This window comes from Pseudophryne corroboree, chromosome 4, assembly GCF_028390025.1.
Source record: "Pseudophryne corroboree isolate aPseCor3 chromosome 4, aPseCor3.hap2, whole genome shotgun sequence".
Taxonomy (NCBI): Eukaryota; Metazoa; Chordata; class Amphibia; order Anura; family Myobatrachidae; genus Pseudophryne; species Pseudophryne corroboree.
Window position 1 is genome coordinate 818,080,111 of NC_086447.1, and position 22,547 is coordinate 818,102,657.

General features: G+C 44.0%; 1 long non-coding RNA gene and 1 pseudogene across 2 annotated transcripts in view; one reads left to right on the forward strand and one right to left on the reverse strand.

Moving 5' to 3' along the window:
• LOC134910445 (uncharacterized) overlaps nucleotides 1-22,547 on the forward strand; it is a 206,611-nt gene that overhangs the window by 100,296 nt on the left and 83,768 nt on the right. For both annotated transcript variants that reach the window (XR_010176201.1, XR_010176202.1), the window contains exons 2-3: nucleotides 14,732-14,835; nucleotides 17,623-17,658. This is a non-coding gene — a long non-coding RNA (uncharacterized LOC134910445). The remainder of the gene's footprint in view (nucleotides 1-14,731; nucleotides 14,836-17,622; nucleotides 17,659-22,547) is intronic.
• LOC134912589 (5S ribosomal RNA) lies at nucleotides 18,841-18,958 on the reverse strand (annotated as a pseudogene).

Here is a 22,547-nt window from a genome sequence, read left to right on the forward strand (position 1 = left end):
GGCAGAGCCAAGTTTGATCCCATCGAAAGCCCATGCTATGATGCCTCTTCCCACGTTTTATTTTATATCACACACACACACACACACACACACATATATAGTTCTCCGGCTGGGTCCACAGGTTATCCACAGGAAAACATTGGGATATGCTGGAGCGACAGCAGAAATGGCACCAGATAGTCACAAGCTTTCTGGCCTCCCAGGATGCATCGGGCTTGTCCATATAATCCCGCCCGACTCAGTCAAATCAGTTTTTTGTTTGGTGCGGCAGGAGCCAGACCATGGTCACAGGGCTGCTGTTAAGGCAGCCCTAAGCTTTATTATTTTCTTTTTATAATCTTACTATGTTTTGAGTGATCTTTCTTAACAGCGTCTTAAATGCATGCTAGAAAGAGTCGCTCCAACAACTCTCCGCCGAGTCGCAACAACGCTTACCTTCGGGTACTAATGCTGTCTCGTCAGGCGCCTGTGTCGGATGTTCTAGCAGGTCCAGCAGACGTTACCAGGCTGTGGCCGGAGCATGGGGAGAAGGTAAGGCATTGGTTCCACTCACTAGGGGAATTCGGACACAGCCGCACTGTATTGGTGGAGACTACAAACAGTGGTTGATGCGCCGCCACCCTTAGGTGCTCCAGCGCTATGCTTTAGGGATCATAGGCGCCAGGACTAGGTTGAGGCCGCGATCCCTGGAGTTTATGTCAGCAGTGGGAGTCAGACGCTCTCCTGGTCGCCCCTCCCCCCAGTTCATGACCAGTTTCCGTGCTTCTCCCGACCATGAACTGATTGCCTCACTTTCGGATCAGACGTTACCACGAGGGAACTCAGTCGCAGCTTAGGCCGCTGCGACCATGTACACTACAGTTTACCGCCAAGACCGGGTCGCGGACAGGAGCGTCTGCATACACTAATCGTTCACTGAGCGTCTGTGTCCTTTATCAGTTACCGAAGCGGCAGTGTACACTAGTAGCGTTTGGATCCACTCAGCGTCTTTCGGGCGTATTGATCAATCCCGGAAGTGGGGTGAGTCTCCCTGTATCCCACTCTACTGAGTAAGGGTTATACAGTACTAAAATTCTATCTACTTTGTAGTACGAAGTTAATTTTGGTACACAATGCATATGAGACCTGTACAGTACTGTCATTTTCTGCATAATATGTCTGAAAAGTTTGTTGAAATAGCTGTTTAAAAACAGAATACAGTAATTGTACTCCTACATACTGGAGAACTATTTTTGTGGTTGATTATATACTCATATGACAATGGCTAATATTTAACATGTGACTGACTGCTAGTGTGATTGCTGACTTTTTGTCGGTATTGTTTCTGAACCTCAATTCGGGTGCTCGGGTTGTGGTCAGATTGATATCGCTTCTATATTTATATAAGTGATTTCAGTCACAGAGAGTGTAGTATATTGTATAAACGGATTAATTTACCATGTCTGTGAGCGGCAAAAGTGATGAGGATACTCTATCAGGGACTCCTACACCCTTAACATGCTTATTTTGTAAAGTAGGGGTGTTAGCCCAGTATCTAATTTATGATGGATTATGTGCAAACTGTTGGGGTGTGTTTGCACAGACTTTATCTACAATAGCTGACAGATTAGCACCTGCAGTTCTACTCCCAGGAGTAGGATACACTATTAACCCTTACATGCAGCTCCCTTCTTGTGGTTTAATTCCAGCAGCTTCAACAAGTAAGCAGGCTAGTAAAACCAGGGTAGATACATCTATGTTACAGACTACACAAGACGATACAACAGATGAGGATACAGTGTATTCAAATACCCCATATGACGACCAGTCGGAGGGTTTCAGCTCAGAGGATATAGCTGAGCTTATTGATGCCATGAAGGCTATTCTGTCTCTGTAACAATCAGCCAAGGCAATATCAGAATCTAAAGCACCTGTGTTTAAACGTCCAAAAACAGTTAGGATTGAGTTTCCAGCGTCAGAAGATCTGACGGAAATTATGGAAGAACCTTGGGCTACACCCAATAAGAAATATAGAATTCTGAAAAGTGGGATTCTTACTATCCTTTTCCGACTGAGGACTGTTCTAAAAGAGAAGTTCCTCCTAAAGTAGATGCACATGTTGTGCGACTTGTGCGAAAATCTATGTTACAGTACCGTTGCCCTCTACCTCACTGAATGATGTCACAGATAGAAGAGTAGATGGTTTCCTGAAAAGCATTTTTTCTCTGTCAGGGGCTGTTGTAAGGCCAGCTATGGCTTCAGCCTGGATGGCAAAAGCAATGGTAGAATGGGCTTTTGCCCATTCTAGCAATGGGTAGAGTGGCCTCTCCGCACCTACCAGGGAGCAGGAGTCTCATCTAAGCCATATAAAACAAGCTGCGCAATATTTGGAAGAAGCAGCAATTTGATATGGGTACGATTGCTTCTAAAGCATCAGCCTTAACGGTAGCCGCTCGTAGAGCAATTTGGGTACGTACTTGGAAAGCGGATGCAGAATCCAAGAAAGTTCTGGAAGCTTTGCCTTTCGCTGGTAATATTCTGTTTGGAAAACAATTGACAGATATTCTGGAATCGGAAGCTGAATCCAAAAAGGTCAGGTTTCCGGCTAGTTATAACCCTAAGCCAAGGTGTTCAAAATTTCGGCCATTTCGATGGCAAGGTAAAGCAAAAGGAAAGGATGATTCTAAGCAACCCCAGTAAAATAAATCAGCTAGCGGTAGGAAGCAATGGGCAAATAGATGGCCAGCTTCCAAGCCAGAACAGAAGCCATCAGTCTGAGGGTGCGGGCCTCCGCCTGGAGGATTCCAGGGTTGGGGCCGACTCCTTCACTTTGCACACATATGGCAGCAGTTGACGACAGATGCTTGGGTGCAAGAAGTGGTATCTCTGGGTTATGTTTTCCCTTTCAAGAAGCAGCCTCCTCAAAGGTTTTTTTGCACCAGCCCGTCTCGTATAGAGTCGAAGGCCAGAGCTCTGCAAGAAGCAGTTGAGAAATTGCTTTAGTCTGGGGTAATTATCCCAGTACCCCTGACACAACGGGGACAGGGGTTTTACTCCAACCTATTTTTGATTCAGAAGCCAAATGGATCATTCCGACCAATTCTCAATCTCAAGATATTAAACGAATACATTTGGGTTCCAAAGTTTCACATGGAGACATTATGCTTCATAGTTTTGGCCATGGAACCAGGAGATTACATGGTATCTCTGGATGTACAGGATGCTTACCTGCATGTGCCCATAGCAAGGTCCCATCAGGGTTATCTCAGGTTTGCCATCCTCCAGCAACATTTTCAGTTCCAGGCTTTGCCCTTTGGGCTAGCGACAGCCCCCAGGGTATTTACGAAAATTATGGTGGTTATGGCAGCTTATCTCCGCAAGAGGGGATAAGAATTTTTCCATACCTCGACGATCTTTTAATCCTGGTACAATCCCAGAATTACTCTTGGGCCATCTCCAACATAGCTTGTCTACAAAGACACGGATGGCTCATAAATTGGGAAAAGTCATCTCTGAGTCCATCACAACGGATGGTTCACTTGGGGGCCATATTGGATTCAAGTCTACAAAGAATAATCTTACCTGGGAAAAATATATCCAAAGTGCACAGTCAAACAGTATCAATCCATGCAGCAATGCGAGTGATGGGTCTGATGGTGTCAACATTGGACATGGTGGAATATGCACAATTCCACTCCAGACTGCTACAGCACCTCATTCTAACCAGATGGAATGGAAAACATCAGACAATAAAAAGACAGATGGTAAAGCTTCCAGTAAACGTAAAAAGGTCACTAGCCTGGTGGCTACAGACGGACCATCTAGACAAGGGGAGACCCTTTTGGATAGCAGATTGGCAAATACTGACAACGGATGCCAGTCTTCAGGACTGGGGAGCAGTGTTCGAAAATTTTTGGTTCCAGGGAAAATAGACCACAAGGGAAAGTTGCCTGCCAATAAATCTGTTGGAAATAAGGGCCATATATATGGCTCTGGTTCAGGCAAAGGACATACTGCAAGGAAGACCAGTCCAGATCCGCTCAGACAATGCAACAGCAGTAGCGTACCTCAACCATCAGGGAGGAACTCACAGCAAAAGATTGATGGAGGAAGTAACTCACATACTAAGATGGGCAGAACTCCAACTTCCGGCATTGTCCGCAGTGTTTGTTCCAGGAGTGCTGAACTGGGAAGCGGACTTTCTCAATCGACACACCATTCAGGAGACCGAATGGGCGTTACAGCTGGAAGTATTTCAGACTCTAGTAAACAGATGGGGTCTGCTAGAGATAGATCTCATGACGTCCCGTCTGAACAACAAATTTCCGGTATATGGGTCAAGAACAAAGGATCTCAGGCGATCCTTGTAGACGCACTGTCAGAGAGATGGGAATTTCATCTGGCATATCTGTTTCCTCCAATCTCCCTGTTACCCAGGGTGGTGAGGAAAATAAAGCAAGCAAAGGGAGCCATAATTCTAATAGCTCCAGCTTGGCCCAGAATGCATTGGTACATAAATCTACTAAGGATGTCTGTGGAAGCTCCAATTCTGCTTCCTCAATGTCCAGATCTACTAATGCAGGGTCCTTGTTTTCACAGCCATCTGGAACGTCTGTCTTTGACGGCGTGGCTGTTGAAACCTCTATTCTAAAATCAAGAGGATTTTCACAACAGGTAATTCAAACCATGCTTAGAGCAAGAAAGCCTTCTTCAGCTCGTATTTATCATCAAATATGGCAGGCCTATATTCATTGGTGTAGCGAAAGGTATGGATCCAAAATCTTTTCGAGTATCCAGGATTTTAGATTTCCTCCAAGCAGGAATGGATAAGGGTTTAAAGTTGGCTACCTTAAGAGTTCAAGTATCAGCATTAACTGTATGGTTTCAGAAAAAGATTGCTAACTTACAGGATGTGCATACTTTTTTTCAGGGAATGTTGCACATTCAACCACCGTTTGTTCCTCCTGCAGTACCCTGGGATTTAAATCTGGTTCTTAAAATCCTTCAAGGGCTCCATCTGAACCACTTAAGAAAGCAGATCTTAAATGGTTGACGGCTAAAGTTCTTTTTCTACTGACGATGGCGTCAGCTAGAAGAGTGTCAGATTTAGGAGCGCTGTCGTGTAAGTCTCCTTTTCTGAACTTTTATCCAGATAAAGCAGTTCTCAGAACTAGATCTGGTTATCTTCCGAAGGTGGTCTCAAAGTTTCACCTGATCGAAGAAATTGTAGTCCTGGCTTTTCAGGTATCGGGACTTTCTGCGGGAGAAGCGTCGCTGCACGTAGTCCGTGCGTTAAGAATTTACGTAGATCATACTAGTGCCATCAGAAAGACAGATTCTCTCTTCATTCTCTACGGATTTCACAAAAGAGGATGACCTGCTAGTAAACAGACGCTAGCAAGATGGCTCCGAATGATAATTTCAGAAGCATATTCTCGTGCTGATCTCCCTGCTCCGGCTAATGTCTCTGCGCACGCTACACGTAAGGTAGGTCCTTCATGGGCAGCACAACTTGGTGCTTCAGCAGAACAGATTTGTAAGGCAGCCACATGGTCTTCCATTAACACATTCATTAGACATTATGCCTTGGATACTTTTGCCTCTCATGATGCAGAATTCGGGCGAAAGGTTCTCCTGTCTAATCAGGAGCGTCCCCACCACTAAAAATGGCTTTGGGAATCCCAATGTTATCCTGTGGATAAACTGTGGACCCAGCCGGAGAAATATACGTTATGGTAAGAACTTACCGTTGATAACGGAATTTCTCCTATGTCCACAGGTATCCACAGGGATCCCACCCTGACGCACCTGATGTGAGGATCTTTACAATCACTAAACCTCTTCCCTCTTGTATGGAAGGGTGTGCTTGTGTGTTCTTATCGCCTGAATAGGGTTCTACATGATGCTCCTGCCTAAATGCTGTGAACACAACTGATTTGACTGAGTCGATGGGCGGGATTATATGGACGAGCCCGATGCATCCTGGGAGGCCAGAAAGCTTGTGACTATTTGGTGCCATTTCGGCTGTCGCTCCGGCATATCCCAATGTTATCCTGTGGATACCTGTGGACACAGGAGAAATTCCGTTATCAACGGTAAGTTCTTACCATAACGTGTATATATATATATATATATATATATATATATATATATATATATATATACATACATACAAAGAGCTGGAACACGGCACTCACAGGACATCATGAACATGCATTAAGCAGGCTTAAAGAAGCTGATTAGACAGCATCATTGTCAGTGTCAACGTTTCATTTAATGCTAAATTTCGTCAAGACAAGATCAACAGAAATAACAAAGTGCTTACTTTATATAATAATAATAATAATAATTTTATTTATATAGCGCTCTTTCTCCAATAGGACTCAAGGCGCTTAACAGATACACAGCATAATATAGTACAGAAAAATAATGAAGTACATTTTTCATAAAATACAGAAGCATGAAGATACTAAAAGAGACACTATGGAAATGCTTGAGTAAACAGGAAAGTCTTGAGTCTACTTTTGAAGGATTCTATAGTTGGGGCCTCTCGCACTGTGCTGGGAAGTGAGTTCCATAGAGTCGGAGCCGCATGACTAAAAGCTCGACCCCCAGATGAATTACGGTAGATTCTAGGTACTGCTAAAAGTCCTTCATCTACAGATCGCAGTAATCGAGTGGGGCAGTATGGGATCAGAAGCTGTTTCAGGTACCTTGGGCCTTGGTCATGTAATGCTTTGAAACTCAGTAAGCCAATCTTGAAGAGGATTCGCCATCTTACAGGCAGCCAGTGAAGGGAGTAGAGGATGGGTGTTATGTGGCTGGAACGGGGCTGTTTGGTTAACAGCCTGGCAGCTGTGTTTTGCACCAGCTGTAAGCGTTGCAATTCTTTTGCTGGTAGACCAAGGTAGAGGGCATTACAGTAGTCTAATCGAGATGATACAAATGCATGTATGACTTTTGGCATATCATCTGAGGGAATTAGGTGCTTGATTCTGGCTATGTTCCTCAGGTGAAAGAATGAGGATTTGATTGTGGCTGATATCTGATGTTTAAGTGTCAAGCCATCATCCAGGACAACGCCAAGATTCCGCACATGATCACTGGTCTGTAATTCTGAATCCCCGAGTGTAAGTCCAGTTGGTTGGCTATGCTGCAGTCTTGTCCTTTGATGTTGCGGTCGTATTATAAGGACCTCTGTTTTATCCGGGTTCAGTCGCAGCCAACTGGCGCTCATCCACTCCTGTAGTTCAGCTAGACAGCCATTCAGGGTTGCTACTGGGTTATCAGTGCCCGGAGCAAAGGACAAGTACAGTTGTGTATCATCTGCATAGCAGTGGTAGACCAGGCCATGGCGCCTGATTATTTCGCCCAATGGGAGCATGTATACTGCAAAAAGCATGGGGGATAGTATAGAACCTTGTGGGACACCACATGGCAATGGCACTGGTGGTGATGAGTATAATCCAGATGATACTCTCTGTGACCTGCCTGTGAGAAATGATTTGAACCAGTTTAGGACTGTGCCATCCAGACCACAGAAGTGTATCAGTCGCTCAATCAGAAGCCCGTGGTCCACGGTATCAAATGCTGCCGAGAGATCCAGAAGGATTAATACCCAGACAAACACAGACTGATCCCGCCGCTGCACGAGTGGGTCCCGGACGGGGGCCGATGACGTCACCCTCCAGCGACACGCGCTCCCCAGCGCCATTACCACGGCAACCCGCCGGACACAAACACTCAGTGCTGCTGATGAGAGCAAACATACCCCATTTAACTGTGAATAATCAACATAGAAATAAAGTGAATGTGTATACATGGTCAACAGGCAATTACTACTAGGTAACTGATACATACAGAGCTACAATTAGGAGACCAGGAAAGCAACAGATGGTAAATTAAAACAGAAACATTAAATAACCTTGTTCAAGGAGTACATAAGGCTGCGGATTGTAGCAAAAGGAGTTATATAATACTAAGAGGAATCTAATCACACAAGCCATAATTAATGAATATAATGCATCATAGTGAAAATAAATAATTGCATGAATAATTAAAGAAAACACCCCAAGTTATTGGATTCATTGAGCCCATACGGTGTGAGAGTGCGGAGCTCAAAAATCCAACGTGCTTCCTTACGAAAAAGAAGGGCACCCCGGTCTCCCCCCCGTATGTCAATGACCTTATGACGTAAATTGGCTAAGGAATGCTTAGCCTCCCGGAAGTGGCGAGCTACCGGCTGTTCTTGGGGGGGTTCCCTCTAAGGCAGAGCGGATGGCTTGGCGATGTAATGCCATCCTCTCTCTGAACTGACGGATGGTCTTGCCTATGTAAAGCAAGCCACAAGGGCATTTAATGTAGTAAATTACATAGGAACTTAAGAGAGAACATGTCTAATGCGAATTTTAACACCAGAGTGTGGGTGATTGAAAGTTGGACCACATTCCATGGAACGGCACGTAGTGCAGCCTAAACATTTATAGCAACCTGGCTACCGAGCCAGGAAAGTCTTGGGGGTTATAGTGTCCAAGTTGGAGATATCATTCCTAACAAGAATGTCACGAAGATTCTGATTCCGCTTATAACTGGGCATCAATTTTGAGTCCTTAAGAAATTTGAAGTCAGGGTCCGTAGTAATGATAGGTCACAGCTTTTTGCCAATCTGCATATTCCGCTGGCTAAAAGGGTGGAACTCTTGGACGAAAGGAACTTTTTTATCACCATTGGAATTAACCGGCTTAATGGCCAGAACCTCATCCCTTGATGTTCCCAGAACTTGTTTTTTAATGGTCTTGAGATAAGTGATTGCAAAGCCACGACTAACAAAGTCCTGCATCATAAGATCAATGCGTCGTTCTGCTTTCTCAAGGGTATCACAGGTACAGATTGCCCGCAGAAATTGAGATTTGGGTAGACTGTGGGAAACAAAACTGGGATGTTGACTACCTGCCCTCAAAATGGTGTTCCGGTCAGTCGGTTTCTTGAATAGGTCAGTGACCAACTTCCCATTGTGTAGGGATACTTCAACGTCCAGGTAATGAACTACTTTGTCACTGATCGTATAAGTGAACTGTATGTTGGCATCCAGAGTGTTTGTGACCTCCATCGCGGCACTGAATTCCTGGCTGGTACCAGACCAAATGATAAAAAGATCATCTATGTACCTAGTTAGGTACAAAATCTTGGTTTGCATCATGGGGTTCAACAAGAAGAGATCCTTATCTATATCGAACATGAAAATGTTGGCCAGGGAACGCCCCACACACGATCCCATGGCACAGCCTCTCAGTTGGATGTACCAATGACGATCAAATAAAAAGTAGTTCCTTGTTAAGGATAACTTGAGCAGGTCACAGAAGAAATTGATATCAGGGCCCCGATAGGCCAAATTACCTGAATGGAATCTGCGAATTGCCTGAACACCCATATCGTGGGAGATGTTAGTGTATAATGACACCACATCTATTGTGCAAAGGTGACAACCTTCTAGGAGTGTTGGTAGAGTGACCAGTTTCCTGAAGAAGGTAGAAGAATCCTTCAAATAAGTCAGTTGATCTTGAATCAATTCTTGGAGGAAACTGTCCAAATACTGTGATATGATGTAATAAATGGAGTCACGAGCACTGATGATAGGGCGCCCAGGGGGGTGAGTGACGTCGCTGGAGGGTGACGTCATCGGCCCCCGTCCGGGACCCGCTCGTGCAGCGGTGGGATCAGTCTGTGTTTGTCTGGGTACTTAAGGTAAGCACTTTGTTATTTCTGTTGATCTTGTCCTGATGAAATTTAGCATTAAATGAAACGTTGACACTGACAATGATGCTGTCTAATCAAAGTACAAATAATAAATATGCAGGTGCGCGACCAACAGCAGCAGGTAAGAGGAAGGTCAGTTCCTCAAAACTAAACAGTAGAAAGAAAATGTGTACCTGCGCTGGCTGGACCAATTAATTTTAAATTAAATAAATAAATAAGTAAATAAATAATAAGGATGGTTTGCTCTATGTAAAAAAGTAACAATTTATTGACATATCACATGTAAACAAATCTAAAAAGAAGGAATTCCTGTTGCCACAAGGTGGTAGTAAAACTTAATAATGTCTTATCTGGATGAAATTATATAACTTTCACATTCTCCTATATTGGAATTGTCCATTCCTAAAGGCTAGGATACCCTCTCCTTGTGCGTTCACTGTAATAGGTAAATAATTACCAGATCCCCACGTTGGTAAGCATCAGCATAGGAACAAGTCCATTTGTAGCTGTAGGGGTGGATTAGACCGGTTTGATGAATGGGTCCAGTGATGGGAGAGAGGTCCAAAATGTGCCGAAGGATGACAAGAGGCTTTGCAGGCCAGTTGGAGAGTGAAGTCCAGATGAATAAAACAAGCTCAACGCGTTTCACTGGTATAATCCAGCTTCCTCAGCTTCCATTCATCAAACCGGTCTAATCCACCCCTACAGCTACAAATGGACTTGTTCCTATGCTGATGCTTACCAACGTGGAGATCTGGTAATTATTTACCTATTACAGTGAACGCACAAGGAGAGGGTATCCTAGCCTTTAGGAATGGACAATTCCAATATAGGAGAATGTGAAAGTTATATAATTTCATACCACCTTGTGGCAACAGGAATTCCCTTCTTTTTAGATTTGTTTACATGTGATATGTCAATAAATTGTTACTTTTTTACATAGAGCAAACCATCCTTATTATTTATTTACTTATTTATTTATTTAATTTAAAATTAATTGGTCCAGCCAGCGCAGGTACACATTTTCTGTATGCTGTCTAATCAGCCTCTTTAAGCCTGCTTAATGCATGTTCATGACGTCCTGTGAGTGCCGTGTTCCAGCTCTTTGTATTCAACTTTCTTCACACGGGCACCTGGGCCTTAGTTCCGCTGTGGATTCTATTGGAGTGCCAGTCCTTTATTGCATTATTATATATATATATATATATATATATATATCACACACACACACACACACACACACACACACACACACACACACACACACACACACACACACACACACACACACACACACACACTGCTCAAAAAAATAAAGGGAACACTTAAACAACACAATGTAACTCAAAGTCAATCACACTTCTGTGAAATCAAACTGTCCACTTAGGAACCAACACTGATTGACAATCAATTTCACATGCTGTTGTGCAAATGGAATAGACAACAGGTGGGAATTATAGGCAATTAGCAAGACACCCCCAATAAAGGAGTTGTTCTGCAGGTGGTGACCACAGACCACTTCTCAGCTCCTATGCTTTCTGGCTGATGTTTTGGTCACTTTTGAAAGCTGGCGGTGCTTTCACTCTAGTGGTAGCATGAGATGGAGTCTACAACCCACACAAGTGGTTCAGGTAGTGCAGCTCATCCAGGATGGCACATCAATGCGAGCTGTGGCAAGAAGGTTTGCTGTGTCTGCCAGCGTAGTGTCCAGAGCATGGAGGCGCTACCAGGAGACAGGCCAGCACATCAGGAGACGTGGAGGAGGCCGTAGGAGGGAAACAACCCAGCAGCAGGACCGCTACCTCCGCCTTTGTGCAAGGAGGAACAGGAGGAGCACTGCCAGAGCCCTGCAAAATGACCTCCAGCAAGCCACAAATGTGCATGTGTCTACTCAAACGATCAGAAACAGACTCCATGAGGGTGGTATGAGGGCCCGACGTCCACAGGTGGGGGTTGTGCTTACAGCCCAACACCATGCAGGACGTTTGGCATTTGCCAGAGAACACCAAGATTGTCAAATTCACCACTGGCGCCCTGTGCTCTTCACAGATGAAAGCAGGTTCTCACTGAGCACAAGTGACCGACGTGACAGAGTCTGGAGATGCCAAGGAGAACGTTCTTCTGCCTGCAACATCCTCCAGCATGACCGGTTTGGCAGTGGGTCAGTAATGGTGTGGGGTGGCATTTCTTTTGGGGGCCGCACAGCCCTCCATGTGCTTGCCAGAGGTTGCCTGACTGCCATTAGGTACCGAGATGAGATCCTCAGACCCTTTATGAGACCATATGCTGGTGCGGTCTGCCCTGGGTTTCTCCTAATGCAAGACAATGCTAGACCTCATGTGGCTGGAGTGTGTCAGCAGTTCCTGCAAGACGAAGGCATTGATGCTATGGACTGGCCCGCCCGTTCCCCAGACCTGAATCCAATTGAGCACATCTGGGACATCATGTCTCGCTCCATCCACCAACGCCACGTTGCACCTCAGACTGTCCAGGAGTTGGCGAATGCTTTAGTCCAGGTCTGGGAGGAGATCCCTCAGGAGACCATCCGCCACCTCATCAGGAGCATACCCAGGCGTTATAGGGAGGTCATACAGGCATGTGGAGGCCACATACACTACTGAGCCTCATTTTGACTTGTTTTAAGGACATTACATCAAAGTTGGATCAGCCTGTAGTGTTTTTCCACTTTAATTTTGAGTTCGACTCCAAATCCAGACCTCCATGGGTTAATAAATTTGATTTACATTGATAACTTTTGTGTGATTTTGTTGTCAGCACATTCAACTATGTAAAGAACAAAGTATTTAATGGAATATTTCATTCATTCAGATCTAGGATTTTATTTTAGTGTTCCCTTTATTTTTTTGAGCAGTATATATATGTGTGTGTGTGTATATATATATATATATATATATATATATATATATATATATACATTCCTTGCTGCCCCGGCACTCCAGGTATCCGCTGAGGGATATGTCCTGCTCCGGTGCCCTCCTCGACAGAGGTCTTTGCTTTCACCCCCTGGAATATCCAACCAAAGAAAAGGCGGCACTCGGAGTCTGTGATGCAATCATATATTGGTGCAAAAAGCAATCATCAATGATGATTGCTTTTTGCACCAATATATGATTGCATCACAGACTCCGAGTGCCGCCTTTTCTTCGGTTGTATATATATATATATATATATAAATAAATACATATACACACACACACACACACATTTATAGACCACTGCAAGAGAGTGTATTTGGACACAACCCCTCCTTATACCACATTCATGCACTTTTGAGAGCTCGCAGTTATTCAGTTACAATACCCCTTTATTAAATAACACATTTCAATATACGGCCATACCCAGGTTTCAAACCTATAATCTGTTGAATTCTAATCAAACACCCTACTCAGAAGAAATCTCAAGTGGAGTTCATGAATGTTGTATGGGTATTAGTAACAGAAGGGGTCATGGAGACAAGGGCGGTCAGAATATTCGGGCCTTCAAAAAGGGGGTAAGCTGCAAGTGAAAGTAAATTAAAACAGATAATTGGCTAGTGCGTCAAACAGCACCCCCTACCCTGAAGTGCTGTGTTTGGTGCCCCCTCCACACACACCTAGTTACGCCCCTGAATCCCGGGACACACCCGGAGTGACGAAAATGGGGGTCGGCTTGTGATGCCACATTCCTTCCCGTGTGGCCATGCCCTTTTCCCAGACGGCATGAGCAGGAGATGTTAATCTGCACTGGATTTGACACTGCGTGACTTACTTGTGGGGAGCATTCAAGGGAAAGGTGTATGCAGGTTATCCGAATTCACAGGGCAGTGGGGCGGTATGCCATAACACCACTTTCCTCAAGACGTGCTCTGACCAATCAGCATCGCTGTCCCATCAATCATGCTCTAGTGCAGAGGAAGAGACCAATAAAAGTGTACTTTCCAGACTCCTGCCCTACAATCGTCCTTTGCTCCAGTACTTCGTAGAGGATATCAGACTTTATGCAGCCTGCTGTGTGGCTTTGAGCTGTCACAGTCGAGCAGGTTCCCGAGGCCAGCGATACACTGGGGGTAAGCTCGAAGAACTGATGGTCACTATCTGTCCAGCGGCTGGGTGCAGCGTCAGTCTTCAGCCCTCTCATCTTCCCCGTGGCCCACCTCCTCCCCTGTATTCAGGATGCGGGGTCCAGGAGGGGGCTGTCAGTGTCGGCATATGGAATGAAAGGAAAAAGGCAGTGCTGTATCAGAGTAACCAGATTGGGGGCGGGCATTTGGGGGGCAGGAAATTTAGGTAGGAAAATAATAGTACCAAATATAGGCTAAACAGCTGGAGAGAAGGCTCATAGTACAGATGTGTCCTCTTACATCCTTGCTGCAGTAACGCTAAACAGCCCTTGAAGTCACACCATGCCGTGGAGGGACTCTGTAGCGCAGAGCGTCCTTTATTGCCACTTGCCATCTATCAGACCAATCGGGTCCATGTAGAACTTAGGTAAGCAATATAGCCGGATAGAAGGGAAGCTGTCATTATGTAATCAGTCAACAGGTTGACGTCATAATACAGACACACTTGTAATGTTACAGCAGTTTAATTATGGTGGCATTGAATCATGATGCTTTACAACAGAGGTTCTCAAACTCGGTCCTCGGGACCCCACACAGTGCATGTTTTGCAGGTAACCCAGCAGGTGCACAGGTGTATTAATTACTCACTGACACATTTTAAAAGGTCCACAGGTGGAGTTAATTATTTCACTTGCGATTCTGTGAGGAGACCTGCAAAACATGCACTGTGTGGGCCCCCGAGGACCGAGTTTGAGAACCTCTGCTTTACAATAATGTTTAAGTCATAATTCCAAAAAAGTTAATGCTTTTACTATAATTTCACGTGTCCGCATTCTCCCGGTGACTTATGAATTTGGAACAGAATACTCTCTGCAAAACTCTGTACAGAAGCTACAAGGTCTGAGATTGTAACTACTGATGGTTCTTTCTACGCAGATCCAGTCGCTACCAAATCAGAGCCCTGGTCTTCCTCTGGAGCTGTGAGAAGAACTACAAAGCACTGGCTGGAGTTGCCCTTAGGAAGAGTTCATTAGCTCCAGGTGGTAATAAAGTTAAAAATTGAGGGAAGTAATTACATAAAATACCGAAACACTTGTTACAGGGTTTTACATCGAAACGTCCAACTAGTTTCTTCTCAAGTTGCCCAATTATTTATTATTTGAGGTCGATTATACCGCAACCTAAAAATAGCCACCTACACTCTCTACTCACACCAATTGCTATACTCGTAACCTTCTGTATAATGTGTTCCCCACACTTCTTACATGGGGGTCAGTCCAAGTTGATCGCTTGCTGCTGATTTTCGCAGTGCAGCAATCAGGTAAAAAAAATAGCAAAACTGCGCATGCGTATGCACCGCAATGCGCAGGCGCGTCATACAGGTACAAAGTGCATCGTTGCTGAGCGATGGATCTAGCGAAAAATCCATTCGCACAGTTGATCGCAAGGAGATTGACAGAAAGAAGACGTTTATGGGTGTCAACTTACCGTTTACTGGGAGTGTTTGGGAAAACGCAGGCGTATCCAGGCGTTTGCCTGACGTCAATAACGGGACCTTCGTTGCTGGATTCATCGCACACGATAAGTAACTGCAGGGCTAGTCTTGTTTTGCACAAACTGTTTTTGCAGCGCTCGGCTGCAAAGGCGTTCGAATACTTGCAAAGCGTAAATACACTCCCCCGTGGGCGGCAACAATGCATTTGCACGGCTGCTAAAAGTAGCTAGCGAGCGATCAACTCAGAATGACCCCCATTGTAAGCTCCTTTGGGGCCTATCTCCCCTTAATGCAAGCACTGCATTGTATATCACAGCCTTATTAACAAAGACATGACAATAATTAGAATTTTGGACCCTATTCAGTAAGGATTGCAAATTCTGCATTTTAGCGGAATTGGCAATCCTTTGTCACGCATGCTGGGGGCCGCCCATCACAGTGCAAGGCCGCCCAGCATGGTAAAAGCCCCCCCATGACCACTCACTAATTGTGTTAGTGCCACAATTAGTGCCCAGTCGCAGAAAGTGGAGAAGACTCCTGGAGCAGCAGGCGGGCTGCCATCTTTGACGTCACGCAGCTGCCCCGATTATGCCATGCCCCCTATTCGCGCCACCACACCCCTCAACACTCAGTCTCCGCCTTGGAAATGGAGCGTGGCCGCCCCCACCCGCCCCGCAAACGCCTCTGCCTTTCAATGAGGCAGAGGCTTTTGCAGTAAATGCAGGCACATGTGCAGGATGGGCCCTGTGCATGCGCCCGCCGGGGGCGAATGCAAAAAGTACGGTTGCATCGCGATTTACAATCCTACCTGAATTAGTCCCTTTGTGTGCAGAATCCAAATCTAGCATCAGAATTTTATATCACGTAAGGCTTTTGACACATTTTTGAAAAATGTAAAAAAAATTTAGGGGGTCTATGTATTAAGCCTTGTAGAGATAAAGTGGACGGAGATGAAGTACCAGCCAATCATCTCCTGTCATTTTTCAAACATACCCTGTAACATGGCAGTTAGAAGCTGATTGGCTGGTACTTTTTCTCAGTCCACTTTACCACTCTCAGATTCTTAGCACATAGACCCCTTAATCAAAGCTTGGGGCTGATATGCTGGTGGTCGGGATCCAGGTCAGTATACCGACCCTGGGATCCCGGCAACCAGAATACCGGCGCACGGGGGGGGCCTCACGAGTGGGAATAGCCCTTGTTAGCCGGCATTCCGGCTGGCGGCATTGTCAGCAGTCTGTATCCCGACCGCCGGCATATAAGCTGCATCCCACAGTAAGTGCTCGGCAAGACTTACTTCTGCGTGGGATACACACAACCTGCCCAGACTACTCATCATCTATGTCATCAGAATCTCCCTCCTGCTCTTCCTCTATGTCATCAGAATCTCCCTCCTACTCTTCCTCATTCTCCTCCATGTGCTGGTTCTGGGGCAGAACCCTAATCATAGCTCTGAATGCCCTGTTGTTTGCTGGCTCCTGTCCCACTATATCTCAAAAAAGTGGCCAGAGAAAGAAACGTCAAATAGACTCCATTGGTTGAGCCTCATAAAATGATTTTACCTCCGCTTCACATCAAGACTTTCTGACAGTGGAGCATCGCTTCCAAGGATGCTGGGACCCTGCAGTGATGGAGGACTACCTGCTGGTTCCATGTTAGAGAGAACAATGAGACACTGTACAAACGGAAAGCATCAACATCCTATTTCCCTAAAGCAAAGTGACATTACATTTTACCCGTTAACAATTCCATTACGGATAATTTGGACTGTAAAGAGTTTCTGAAGTTTAGAGTCTGCAGTTTTTTAGAGTTTCTGTAGTGTTATTAGCATTTTATAAAAGAATACGATGAGAATATTTTAATTCTCTAGAGACTAGTACAAATTTCCACTTCTTACTTTTTTCAGCTATAGCTACTACCGCTTTTGTTATCTGTGTGTCTCTAATAAACATGGCATTACTCCAATGTAACATTGCTATTTTGGAGACCTTAGCAAAATTGTTAACTTTTCAAAGAATTTATTTTTCTTTGGTACTCTTTAATTACATGGGTGGTGGAGTAATTTGAAACACAGCCACGACTCTTCTTGAACCACGTTATAAAGGGAAGGTCTAAATACCAAACACTTTAGTTTTGAGCTAATTTGACGGTCTGTTCCCATGAGCTGTGTTTTAACTCTGTTCTACGTTCCAAATCCATCAAAGCTTTTTGCTGGGAACTAGTTAAAGTGCAGTAATGACATTAAGCCATTTAAAAGTTGGAATTCTCACAAGTCAAGTTTCCATGTTCTTCACTTCTATAAATGTTCATCAATGTGTTTGATCATATCCAGGGCTGTTAAGAAGACCAAGGGACAAAGACGGTTTGGGTAAGTCTGCACAGGATCAATCTTGAGCCAAGTTGCTCTGTTGCGATTATTGATGCATATATGTATAAACAAACATGAGGCTACAATTGTCAATATATGTAAATGGCACTAGGTTGGTGGTGCTCCCAGAAAATAGTTCAGTAAACTAACTAGAAAAGGTGCTGGTTCTTGAATAGACACAAAAACCAAAAGAAAAATAAAGACTATGGGGTAAATTTACTAAGATGGGAGTTCTATTTAAGATGGAATGTTGCCCATAGCAACCAATCAGATTCCAGGTACAGGTTGAGTATCCCTTATCCAAAATGCTTGGGACCAGAGGTATTTTGGATATGGGATTTTTCTGTATTTTGGAATAATTGCATACCATAATGAGATATCATGGTGATGGGACCTAAATCTAAGCAAAGAATGTCTTTATGTTACATATACACCTTATACACACAACCTGAAGGCAATTTTAGCCAATATTTATTATAACTTTGTGCATCAAACAAAGTGTGTCTGCATTCACACAATTCATTTATGTTTCATATACACCTTATAAACACAGCCTGAAGGTCATTTAATACAATATTTTTAATAACTTTGTGTATTAAACAAAGATTGTATACAATGAGCCATCAAAAAACAAAGGTTTCACTATCTCACTCTCAGTCAAAAAAGTCCGTATTTCGGAATAGTCCGTATTTCGGAATATTTGGATATGGGATACTCAACCTGTATTATCATCTAGAAGGTAATAGGTAAATGAGAAGTAGATTCTGATTGGTTGCTATGGGCAACATCCCATCTTAAATAGAACTCCCATATTAGTAAATTTACCCCTATATGTCTATTCTAGGGCACACTTATTAATGGATATAAACAATATATCTGTTAAAATATCAAAATTGTTTAAATCACTATAACAAGAACGGTGGGAGACGACAAATAATTTTTCATTATACGTGCAGATTAGAGCACAATGGCTCAAGGAGCGAAAATATGTCTGTGGTCAGGTGTAAGATCTCTTCTTCCTGACACGTTCAGATATAACCCTCCAAAATGAAGGAGATAAATATCAGGGAAGAGAATGTACACCTGGCTCTACCTTGTATCACTTGTTGTGTGCTTTATATTACATGGAACATTTGATGTTTCAAGGAATTAGAGGTCTTATGTCACAGGTTTGGATAAAAATACCTGCAGTACCCAGTATTCTCTGGTGGTCTCCCACCAGGTACTGACCGGGCCCCACAGTGCTTGGCTTCCAAGATCAAACGAGATTGGGCATACTCAGTGTGGCTTGACTGCAGGTGGATATCTCATACCTGGTAACACTGAGAGCCCAAAGAATTCCACACTGAAATTCAAAATAGAAAATCCTATAACAATGTGTGTTGGTGAGTGAAACAGATATAAAAGTCTCTGACCATGGGCCACAGGTGGAGATGTCCTACCTGATAGAGCTACCCCTGTATAAATTCAAATTCAAACCCAGGGATCCCCAAGATGATAAATAAATGCAATCGTTCTGATGCAGCACTATTGTGTGTCTCTGAACAATTAGATGAATCAAATGACCTGTTATCAATAGAGAGTCGGGTCTGTGATTCCAATCACTTCTGCTTTTTTGTCATCTGCCAAAGGCATCAAATGAGAAAATGAGAGAGTGACTGGAAAAGGAACCGACTCTAAAGGAAGAGAGAGGAGCATTCTGCTGTCCCGCTGGATGGCAATATAGAGCCCTGTTTACATATAGCATTGCAGAGCCTGATAGTTGCTAAGCAGGATGAGAGCTCCCGAGACATAATATTGAAGAAAATCCGTGTTGTAAATGAAGCTGGATGCTTCTGAGGGGAAGCTGATGTACCTGTGTGGTGAATTCTATAGCCGGTACTGATATTGTTGTTATGTAGGTACAACTAGATTACCGTTGAGTAGACAAATGATATATAAACAGAGATTTTTTGTTAGTTTAATAAGCAGAAACATAAATTCAATGTTGCTGCTGAGTGGCTGTCAATAATCAATAAGCTGTGCTAATGCTGTAGACCTGTTATTCCCTGAAAGCAAAAAGTATGACACAAAGAATATGTTACTCTTTACAGCATGTTGGTATATTCAACCTGCTGGATTGTGAAGGTAACTGTGTAATATATATATGATACTCAAAACACCCACTCTATATCCTCCAGCAGCATAAATCGATAGCAAAAAATGAGGCACAAATATAGAAACACGGTCAACTGTGAAATCCTGCCATGTGACTCCGCACTGTTGCAGTGAAATGGCTAATCGTGTAGTGACAGAAGGGGGTACGTATTGAAAATGTTTCCAGCTGGGCTGGAGGTTATCGTACAGCCTCCTGGCTGATGTAAAGAGAAGGACCCCCTGGTGTCCGTGTGCCGCAGCTGGTGTGCGTGGTGGCGGGTTCTGAGGACCTAAGACTGAGCCTTGTGGTACCCCAACTGCAAGAGGTAGCAAAGAGGAGGTGGATTCAGAGAAGCGAACACTGAAGGAGTGATTAGATAGGTAGGATTGGAACCAAGAGAGGACTGTGTATAGAAGACCTAGGGATTGTAGTGTTTGTATGAGAGGAGAATGGTCAACAGTGTCAAAAGCAGCAGAGAGATCTAGAAGACTAAGAAGTGAGTAATGGCCTTTGGACTTTGCAGTGACCTGATCATTCACTACCTTAGTCAGTGCTGTCTCTGTGGAGTGTTGCGAATGAAAGCCTGACTGAAGTGGGTCAAATGAATTGTGTGATTTAAGAAAGTGTTTGAGGAGAGTGTAGGTAAGTCTCTCAAGTATCTTGGAGAGGCATGGGAGTCGAGACATGGGACGGTAGTTTGAGGGAGAGTTAGAGTCAGAATATTGTGTGTTCAGAATGGGAGTAATCACTGCATGCTTGAACAGTGAAGAAAAGATACCAGTAGAGAGAGAGAGATTACAGATGTTAGTTAAGGTTGGGATGAGCACTGTAGACAGAGATTTACTTACTTGTGAGGGCATAGGCTCAAGGGGAGAGGTAGTAGAGTAGCAGGATGAGAAGAGTGTTGACACTTCACCTTCATTTGTGGGATCAAATGAAGACAGTGTGCCAGAGGGTTCAGGTAGAGAAATGAGTAGGTCACTGGCTGAGGAACAGCATACCATTTCATCTCGGATCTTATTAATCTTGTCCTTGAAGTAGGAAGCAAGATCTTGCACCTTGATAGTGGCTGGTGGGTTGGGTAATGGAGGGTTCAGAAATGATTTAAATGTAATAAAAAGTAATTTGGGGTTAGAGGCTTGAGCAGAGATGACAGTTTGGAAATATGTTTGTCCGTCACCTCTAAGGTCCTGGAAGTTGTTTTAGATCCTTTTACTTGTAAGAGGTCATCCTCTGTACCTTCCAGACACAGCATTGTGTGGTAGCACATATTTAGGAATAGGTCACTAATTCATTAAAACCATATTTGCCTACTTTTTTGCAGCCAAGTCACATAGGAGGTGGGTGTGAAGGAGGTGGTACGGGGGCATGGTGACACAATCGCATCATCGTAGCCCCACGGACCACTTTACAATACCCACATTACCGGCACTGTAAAGCGGGGCGGGGCTAAGATTATGCAATTTAGCGCGAACCACGTCATAACTCCGCCCACTTCTTTTCTGCGACGGGATGCCACAGGGAGACAGCGGGAGGCTTGCCCACTTCCCCAGGGTGCCGGGAGTGCCACCTGATTTTCAGGAGCCTTCCTGCCTTTCCAAGAGAGTTGGCAAGTATGATTACAACACATGAAATACGGCAAAAGAACACACATAATAAAGACAGCTCCGAGAGCCCCTCAATCTCATGGTTCTCAGAGGTTCTGAAATTTTTGGGAATCATGGCACACTGGAGTAGTAGCAGTTTTCTTTCAAGGCACCACTAGGCCAAAAGTTCTTCATCGAGAAATTCAGAAAAAAATGATTAACTTAAAAAAAAAAAATTGTTCTTAACCATTACCCTTAGGTTCGTTTATGTGATTGTGAGCAGGGATGTGCTTCTGTTTGTTCACATTTTATGGTAAGCAAAACCAGTGCTTGTGGCTGCCAATCACATTGGCAATAAATAATTTGACATGGTCCTGGAACACCAACCCACGGCACACCGCTGGAACCACTGACTTACAATATAAAGAGACTGAACCAGTCAGTATTTTAAATGACAATAAACTGTTTCTGTAGCAGTTATGTGGCAACAGCTTCTGGGGCCACTGGAATGAACACAAGAAAGAGATAGATAAATAGATAGATAGAGTAGATATACTGCAGATCTTTTCCCGATGATGAGAAAATAAATCTTGAAACGTTGAAAGAAAGCACGTCTATGTGAAATTCGTTCGAGTGCCGCCTGACCAAAATTGCTACATTGGATCCCGGGCTAAGGGAGACCTAGGAGGGCATCAGCGTTTTACTTAAGAAGTATTGGAGTGCTGCCTGTATGCTACACACATATATATATATAGATAGATAGATAGATAGATAGATAGAGAGAGAGAGAGAGAGATATCATAAAGATGCGCAGGTTTGGATTCACTCGGATCTCAGAATGACATCTTATAGGCAATCCGTCTGTCACAAGTTTTGAATAACCAATAAGGATAATCCAGATAAAATTTAATTTGCGCTAAATTGGCGTTAACAACAGAGTAAATCCGAAACCACACATCTGTAAAATAAGATGCACTGTCAGCACACCACTTATTACAGTAATATCTGCCATGGTACCCTCCTCACTGTAACAGCATCACATAACCATCTAAACAGGCGGAACTCACAGGCATGGATGGATTAGCCTTACTTCAAAGCCTGGGAGTGCTGCTTGTTTGGATGGTTATGTATATGTATATATCTATCTTACTTGTTTAGACTGTAAA